Source organism: Myotis davidii, unplaced genomic scaffold (assembly GCF_000327345.1).
Source record: "Myotis davidii unplaced genomic scaffold, ASM32734v1 scaffold75, whole genome shotgun sequence".
Lineage (NCBI taxonomy): Eukaryota > Metazoa > Chordata > Mammalia > Chiroptera > Vespertilionidae > Myotis > Myotis davidii.
This window is the reverse complement of record NW_006286977.1, coordinates 262,794-272,385: the sequence shown is the minus strand read 5'-3', so window position 1 is coordinate 272,385 and position 9,592 is coordinate 262,794. Positions and strand designations below refer to the sequence as shown.

At 47.1% G+C, this 9,592-nt stretch overlaps 1 long non-coding RNA gene across 3 annotated transcripts in view; it reads left to right on the top strand.

Moving 5' to 3' along the window:
* Positions 1–9,592, top strand: part of LOC107182307 — a 116,103-nt gene that overhangs the window by 29,221 nt on the left and 77,290 nt on the right. For all 3 annotated transcript variants that reach the window (XR_001513026.1, XR_001513025.1, XR_001513027.1), the window contains one exon: positions 4,196–4,294. This is a non-coding gene — a long non-coding RNA (uncharacterized LOC107182307). The remainder of the gene's footprint in view (positions 1–4,195; positions 4,295–9,592) is intronic.

Here is a 9,592-nt window from a genome sequence, read left to right as displayed (position 1 = left end):
AGCTCCTCCCCCGGAACTGGAGCTCAGAGCCTGAGACTCCCTCCCGATTGAAAATGACAACCGCGCCCTCAGCTGCCAACCCACTCCGCACGCACCTCCGCACCTTAGTATTTTACTTCCGTACTGCGCCTCCTCTGAGTCTCGGTATGCTTTTCTCTTTCCTTCTAGTTGTAGAATTTCCCCTCAGACAGCTTTCCTGTGGTTCTGGATGATGTCCGTTCTGTCTTTTAGTTGTATTTTTGAAGTTGTTGTGGGAGGCAGCAATCTCCGGTGTTTACCTATGCCGCCATCTTGGTTTTTCATCAATAAAGCTCTTTTAAAATCCCTAGCAGAACTGATCAAGATAAAAGGGGGTGGGGACTAACCAATTGCCAGTATCAGAAATTAAAGAGAGAATATAATTATAGATCCAACAGACATAAAATAATTATTTTGGGAGGCTCTATGCCAGTGAGTTTGAAACTTATATGAGGTGGACCAATTCCTTGAAAAACACCAGTTACCAAAACTGATACAACTTGAAGTAGATACTTTGAATGGCCCAATATCTATGAATGAAATTGAATTTGTTATTGGATTCTTCCCACAAGGAAATCCAGGTCCAGAGTGCCTTACTAGTGATCACTACCAAACACACAGGGGAGAAATAATACCACTTACACAAACTCATTCAGGAAGTTAGCCTACTCCTGATACCAAAACCTGACAGACATTATAAGAAAACTACAGACCAAAATTCCTCATAAAACAGATGCAAAGAATCCCTAACATAATATTAGCAAATTAAATCCAGTGATACATATAATGGTAATACATCATAATTAAGTAGTTTGTCCAAGGAAGAAATGCAAAGATATGACATTTAAAAACCAACTGATACAATTCATCACATTAATAAAACAAATGAGTAAAACCGTATGATCATTTAAAAAGATACAGAAAAGGTACCTGACAGAATTTAGTGCCTATTCATGACCAAAACTGTCAGCAAACTAGGACAAGAAGAGAACTTTTCCTTGATAAGGGACCTATGAAAATTCTAGTTAACATCATATTTATTGCTGAAATATTAAAAGCTTTTCTCCTAAGATTGGAAACAAGGCAAGAATGTCTATTCTCATCATTCTCATTCCACACTGTACTGAAATGCCTACCTAGTGTCATAGGCAAGAAAAATAAAAGTTGTAGAGACTGAAAGAAACAACAAGCCTCCCTATACTTATAGATGTCATAATTATTTATGTGAAAAAATTTAAAGAATATACAAAAATATTACTTGGAGTAATAAATACCTTTAATAAGGTCATAGGATACAAACTCAATATGTAAACTTAAATCAATTTTTTCCAGCAGCAAATAATTGGAAATGAAAATTTAAAACAATTCCATTGATAATAACATAAAATACTTAATAATAACTTTAACTAAAGGTATGTAAGACCTATATATTAAAAAGTAGAAAACAATGCTAAGAGAAGTTAAAGATCTAACTGGATAGATAAACCATGTTCATGACTTTGAGACTCAATATTGTTGAAACTTCTCTCCAAATTGGATTATGGTTGTTTATAGTTTCAACACAATTCCAATCCAAATATCAACAAGGTTTTCTGTACAATTGACAAGTTGTTTCTAAAATTTCAATGAAAATACAAAGGACCTAGACTAGCCAAAACAATCTTGAAAATTAAACAACCAAATAGGACAGTGATGGTGAACCTATGACACGCGTGTCAGAGGTGACACATGAACTCATGTTTTTGGTTGATTTTTCTTTGTTAAATGGCATTTAAATATATAAAATAAATATCAAAAATATAAGTCTTTGTTTTACTATGGTTTCAAATATCAAAAAATTTCTATATGTGACATGGCACCAGAGTTAAGCTAGGGTTTTTCAAAATGCTGACATGCCGAGCTCAAAAGGTTCGCCATCACTGAAATAGGAGAACTCCTGACTTTAAAATGTATCAATAGCAACAGTAATAAAAATGGCGTGGTATTGAAATCATAGAGAAATGGATCAATCTTTATAATAAAGAACCCAGAGATAGATTTACAATCAACTTATTTTTTTTTTTACAAAGACAATGGCACCTTCAATGAGAAAGAAATATTTTTTAGCAGATATTTCCTAGAGGATTAGGAAAATGTGTTCAAAAAATAAGTCTTGCTCTGGCCGGTGGCTCAGTGGTTAGAGCATTGGCCCATGGACCAAAAGGGTCCTGGGTTTGATTTCCCAGTCAAGGGCTTATACCTCAGTTGCAAGCTCAATCCCTGGCCCTGGTTGCATGCCTGCGGGAGGCAACCAATCTATGTGTCTCTCATCTCTATGTCTGCCTGCCTGTCTGTCTGTCTGTCTCTCTCTCTCTCTCTCTTCCTCTCTCCTTCCTCCCTCCCTCCTCTCACTCTAGAAATCAATAGAAAAAAATATCCTCGAGTGAGGATTTTAAAAAGTATACTTCACAACACACATAAAAATTAGACCTAGATCATAGACCTAAACATAAAAGCTAAAAGTATAAAGATTCCAGCAGAGTACATACAAGAATATCTTCATGAACTTGAGGTAGGCAAAAATTTGTTAAAGAGGACACAAAAAGTACTAACCACCAAAAGAAATATTAACAAATTAGACTGCAAGATTAAAAACCTCTGCTCATCAAATTTCAACATTGAGAATATGAAAAGGCAAGTCACAGATTAGGAGAATATATTTTTAATGCATAGATCTGACAGAGGGCTTACATCCAGAATATTTAAAGAATTCTTACAATTCAATAACAGAAAAACACAACAGAACATGACTTAAAAAGGCACTTCACAAAAGAAGATATACCAATGGACAATAAGCATATGTAAAGTGGGTATTATCAGTCATCAGGGAACACAGTTTTAAAAAGCACAATGAGATACCACTCACATCCATCAGAACGGTCACGACTCAAAGGATTGCTAATATCTGCTGCTGGGAGGATGTGGAGTAAGTAGAACTCGTTGCTGCTGGGAGTGCCAGATGATGTACGGACTTTGGAAACGGTTTCTAAGTTTCTTAGAAAGTTAAACATACAACTACCCCATCAGGAAACAATTCCAATACTAGGTGTTTCCTCAAGAAAAAGGAGAACATGTATCCATAAACATGGCCACAACACAAATGTCTATGAATAGGTGAGTGACTAAATTGTATATATTTATACAATGAGATGCTACTTGGTCAAAGAAAAGAACAACCAGCCAATACCCGCAGTAATATAGATGAATCCTAAAAGCAGTGTGTTGTACAAATGAGTACATATTCTGTGACTACATGTATATGTAGGTCATGAACAGGGAAGATTGATTTACAATAATTGATAAGAACATTGGTTGTAGTCAGTATGAGCTAGAAGGGAACTTTCTGGAACAATAGAAATAGCTGTCACGATTGGAGTGGTTGTTACAGGGGTATTTACATTACTCAAAACTCATCAAATTGTGAGTTTACTGTATATAAATTTAGCCTCAATAAAAATGTTATTACTAATACATATGGTTCGACCTTCAGGCTGGCATACTTATGCTTTCATATACCCCATTTAATGTTCCAAAGTTGTTCCTCAGAAAAATCTATAGCATTACACATATAGACCATAAAGTAAAAAGATAATAAATTAAAAGTCTATTCACATAATGTCAAAATAATTTTGGGACAAGTAACATAGTTTGTCCCTCAGCAACTCTACTTTTGAAACATGTTCTTTCTAATCCTATTAAAACTAAAACAAATGGTATTTGTTTTATTCTGGTATCGTGTCTCACAAAATAAAACAAAACAAATCATAGTGACTGATTTTAAAAACAAATAAATTAAATAAAATAAAACCTAATCTGTGTTGTTAGAAGTCCATGTGGTGGCTTCCCTTGGGAGCAGGGTGGAGCCGAGGGGATGTGAGGTGCGCTGAAGGGGGCAGGAGGTTCTGTTTCTTGATCTGGGTGCTGGTTACACACATTTTCTGCTTGTGAAAAGTTACCAACTTTGCACTTATTTTATATCTATCTATCTAGATAGATAGATATACACACACTTTCCTCAGTGTCTCTCAATTATACTTTTATAAAATTAAAAACAAGAGCAAATTAATCCTAAAATGTTAATCATAGTGAAAGACTGGCAACAATGGATAAACTCAAAATAGAAATTGTTTTTTGAAAGAGAGAAGAGAACAGAAGACAACAAGGAGAAAGGGGAAGGAAGGAAAGAAGGACAGACATCCGGACACAGTTCCTGATCCCTCCGTGGTCCTCTTTTAAGGTCAGTCGTTATGATCATTTTTGGAATGTGACTCAGAGCTTCCTAATGTTTATCGGTGAGATCCACGAGCAGCAGGGGTTCAGACAGGGCTGTGGATTGGATGATGCCAGGTTTCTTCTGAATGGTACACATGGACGTGGTGGTGGAGATGGAGATGGTGATGTAGATGCAGGTGGTGTTGGCTAGTTCCCTGACCATAGCTGCTCGGTTGGTGGGATTGATGCCCCATAGCAGACTGGCATGACTTTGGCTCTTGGTGAGAATGAGGTCCTGGGGTTTGTAGTTTGCTAGGAGCTGCATGCAGGCTGCGGAGCAAGGTGAGGAAAAGGGGACCTGCTTCTGGACAGGGCGCCATTGCTCATCGTCTTTGGGGTTCGTCTTCATGCTCTTGTTGCATTGATTTCGCCTCCCTTTCCTATGCCAGGTCCGTCCCTCTTTAACAATTGCCGTGTTCCACAGTCTTACCGCCTGGTAGGAATCGGGAAGGAACACACAGGTGGGACCTGGATGCCCGGTGGTTTCTTTGGGCTCGAGAGGGAGTGGGGTTGCTGGGTCAGCCGGTCATAGTCTGTGTCTGAAGGCGACCAGGTTCTGATGCTGGGAGCTCATGGGAAATGGGGGTCCGAGAGAAAGGAGGACAGTGCGGTGCTGCCGACGGAGGCAGAGGGGCACAGAATCGCGCACTGTGCTCAAGGGGCTCCATTCTCCCTGGGTGACACACAGCTGGGATGAGCAGAGGTGCTCAGGGACGCTCAGAGGCCAGACCTGGAGAAGAGGCTGCAGGTGTGGGAGATGGAAGGGTATGTCGGGGGACAGACAGCAAGAACAAAGGGCAGCGGCAGGTCTGAGCTCTGAATCCACACGCAGCACCGCAGTGTGGGGAGCAGGTGCGGCAAGCCCCTCCTGAAGCATCGCCCCCTTCCTCCTGCACTGCAAATACCTCGTGAGCACTGAGGCGACTGACAGACAAGGGCACAGCTGGCTGGCCATGTCACCCACTGTCTTCGGCAGGACGTGAAAACCAGGGAGCCACACGAGGAAAGCCACAGCGAGGTGACGATGCCCCCAGCTTCGTATTTCACAGCTTCGGGGTCTGCCCCTAGCATGGAGTGGAGAGGAGAAGGCGTTCCGTGAGAGACAAGTGTGAGCAAAGTGAAGAGAGAGGAGAGTCCGGAGAACATGGAAACAGCCCGCGGGGCCCTCCTGGAGGGGCCCTGCCGCTCCTGGCGAGGCCCAGCCAGATGTGTATGAAGTTGGTTGTCTCCTCACCCGTTGAACAAGATGAGGTTGATGAAGTTGAAGGTTTTGGTCAGGAAATTGCCAGGGATCCAATTTGGGGAGCCACACTTGACCTCTTAGGCACAGAGGCCGAAACAGGTGCATTTTACCAGGCCCAGGCCTGAGCCACAGAACTGAGATGGAACCTGCAGATGCCCCAGATGCTGGTGAACCGGCCATGGCTGGCGTGCACCTCCCACCGAGGAGGAGGATGCCTCCAGGCAGCCGCTGGGACGCTCGGGACCCACACAGCTCCCTGGATTCATCAAAGCCAGGAGGAGAAATGGTGTTATTCTTTCAAGAATTGTTGTTATCTGGGGAGAAAGGAAGAAAAAATAAAACTACCTTTCACCAAATGATTTGATTTGCGGATGACCCCTGGGGACACCTGGACTCCCTTTGGTTTCCTGTAAAAGGCGAGTTTTTATTTTCCCCTCATCTGTTCTTGACAAAGAAGCCACAGCCACAGCTGCAGGTGCTGAAATCTCGCCCCTCTAGGCTGCCTGCTGCCTGGCTGCTGATTTATTATTAAGATAATCCTTAAATCTTCTTCATTGGGCCAACCAATCTGCCTCGTCAGAGGGGCCATGGGAAGCTCTTGACATTCCTCTTGGCAGAACGGGGAGAAATGAGCCCCCAGAAAGCTAGCAGCAAATATCTCTGCCCAGAAAGAAATTTGGTGTAAGACCAGGGGTGCACCCATGGGGGGCGGGGGTTGTCTCCAAATCTGGGCTTAGAGCTCCAGGCCTGAGGGCAGTAGGTTGGTGCCACCTTGTGTGCCCCGCCATTCTCAGCGGGGTCTGGGCACCGCCTTGTCCTCCTCCCTGGCAGGCCCAGTGTTTGCCTTTTTTGTAGGGAGGGAGCAGAGTGCAGCTGGGCTGAGCTAGAGTGGTCCCTGGGGGAGTCTCGCAGGAGGAAGTTGATGAGGCCGATAAATATTCCTCAAGCTGATATCCAAGCTCAGCCCAGATGCATCAGCTGTCGAGCCTCCCACCTCTCACTCTTTTGGAATTGCAGATGCTTCCCTGGCAGGTGGGTCTTTCCTTAATTTTTTTATTTATTTTGGGGACAAAGAGAAAGGAGGCCAGATAAGGCAGCGAAGGTCCCTCAGTGATGCCTGCCCGACGAGATGAAAGCACGCTTCCCGATTACGGTTTCCGCAGGTGGAGGGCCCGGTCTACTGTCAGTGCGCCAAACAGCATGAGCGCCATTGCCAGGAGCGCTTCGGGCACCTTGTCCTCTGAGAGCAACTTGGCGGGACCAGGCTGAGTGTTTCTACTGCGGCCAGAAAGCGGCGTCGGAAGAGGGCCAGGCCCGAGCAGACATTCATGCTCAGGGAGACATCCCCCTCTTCAGCCTGGATTTCAGAGGCCCCTCCACCCCCAAACCTGAGCTTGGCACTAGTCTCTCATACCTGCTGGCCGCATTCTGCTCACCCTACACAGGGGTCCCTCCTCCACTGCCCTCAGAAATGGTGGGGGCCCACTGCTCCTCTTTCTCTCTTCTTCTCCTTTGACTTGGCCCTCAAGGCCTTGGTCTACTGTCTCTGACTCCAGAAAACTCCTGGCCTCCCCTCCCCTGGCCCCAGAAGAGTGGCCATCCCCTGCACAGCCCGGACCTCACTGGCTGCATGGCCCCGGGATCCTGGACATCCTCTGGCTCAGGTGTGGTCTGCGGTTCCCAGATGGAGAGATGTACGTCCCACTTCCTCCACCGAATGCGCAGCCCTGGGTGGCTGGGGCTGCCTTGAGCACTTCTGTGAGACCGGGACACAGGTGGGCGTTTACCTGAGGTCCCAAGCTGGTGGGAGCTTTGCTCCCGCTGTCTGCACACAGGCCTGACTGAGAGTCCTGAGGGGCAGTCTGGTCTCTCCCTCCAGCCCCTTCTGGTTGGCGAACGTCCCCGTTCTTGGGTTGATGGTGCAGGCCTGGGTGAATTCTCAAGGGAGGCCAGGCGCCCTGGGCACAGAGGAGGTGGCAGCACAGGGCCCCAAGTGAAGCCCACAGTCAGCTCAGTGAGGGACCTGTGCCTCGCGCTGCAGCCCAGCCCCATCTGTATCTGGCTTTCACCTTAATTAGTAGGAGCTTTTCAGAGAAGCAATAAAACAACGACATAGCAACTTGGACAGGGCATGGAAGGCAAGAGCCATTTCAGTAATGGAGTCAGTGGAATTGCTATTCTAAGAAGAGAGGGAGAGGGAGACCACTCTTGGCTATTAAGAGCCGAGGGCAAAGCTGTCCTGTCGTCTGCCTGGTTATTAAGGATAACTGATGGCCCCCCCACCTCCAACAACACAGGAAAATTGCAGCTCCATGAACCCAGAGTTCTGGACAGTGGTTCCCAGAAAGCCTAAGTGCTGAGCGCGGCAGTCTGAGAGGTGCGTGGGCCCGGGCTCGCTGGCTCACCCCAGCGGCCCAGGCAGAGAGGATGATGCGAGTCCAGCCCTCCACCGGGAAGGGAGGACAAACGTGTCATGCGCTGGGCTGGCCTGGGGCTAGGTGAGGTTGTAGAAGAGCTGGCGGTGGGGTGGTGGATCCTGTAGGGGAGAGGGTGATGTTGATGGCCACTCTCCTGGTGGAAGCACACCTCAGCACCAGCTAGAAGGTTCTGGGAGCTCCCTGGTTTGACACATGGGGCAACTGAGGACTAAACACGAGTTCATTTTCCCAAAACCTGTATTTGCAAGAAGCACAGAAGGAAGCTGTTCTGGTGTTTGAGTAGATGCCATGCCTCTCTCTCTCAACACCTTCACGTCCACCTCGGGGAGGGCTGGCTGCCCGTGGTTGAACCCTGTAACTCTAACCCAGTCAGAGGCCCTCGAGGGTCTCACCCAGAGGCGACGCAGATGCAGAATGGAGACTCTGAGTGGTAGGATGGCGTCAGGTTCTGGTCCTCACTGTTCGTCACGAAGCAAGTTCCCTGTGTCCAAGCTCCAGGTTCCTCATCTGCCCACTGAGGAGGATGCGCCTGGGCCTGGGGATGGGCCGTGGTGAGGGTGCAGTGCTGGATAGATGGGAAGCAGCATTGGGAATGGGAAAGTGATATACAGAGAGCCCTACAGATGAGCAAGGTATGGGGGCGGGGCGGGGTGGGGGAGAGAAGGATACATGGTAGGTAGGATGACAGTCAGTGGATGGGGAGATGGGTAGGTGGGATGGTCAGCAGAGGCTCTCGTAGTGGCCTAAAAATGTTGATTCGGGCGCCACTCCAAAACCAAATAGGTGACTCTGGGCCCCAGGAGGGTCTCTGGGATGGGAACGGGGTATGAGGTACCAGAGTCACCCTCCGCTATTCATCTCCATACTGTCCACTGTTCTGGGACCTGATGTCAGGGTGCCTCAGCCTAAGAGTGGGGTTTAGTTATGTGTTCCCTGCACCTAGAATGGTGCCTGCACAGAAGAGCAAGCCAGTGGTGCCCCGGGGTGCCTGGGAGAGAGCCAGCTGGAAGGAGGGTGCGCCAGCATTGTGAACAGCGGGTGGACAGTTCTGACCTCTGAGTCCTGTCTAGGTCACTTCCCCACCATCCAGCCTTCCGTGGGAAAGAAGCAGGAGGAGAGACAAGGATCTGGCAGGAGATGGAGAGGGGGTTTCCTGGAAGGGACAGCAAAGGTGTTGGGAAGGGCCTCTGAGGTGTGCGACACAGTGGGGAGGAGCGAGGGGCCCTGAGGTCATGGGGGGGCGGGACCAAGGGGGAGGGCTTGCTGCGCAGGCAGGCCCCACCCAGGCAAGTGTAAGGACGCACTCAGGGGCCAACCTGTGCGAGACCTGCGTCCGAGTGAGCTGCTTAGGAATTCAGCTGCTGCGCACACCCTGTGGGAGTTTCCCCGGGGACGGGAAAGTGTCCAACCCCATGATTTATTTATTTTTTTTTAAATTTTATTTTTTATTACAAAGGGTATTACATATGTGTCCATTTTTCCCCCGCCCTAGACAGTCCCCTAGCCTCCCCTATCCCCCAGTGTCTTTATGTCCATTGGTTATGCTTATATGCATGCATACAAGTCCTTTGGTTGATCTCTT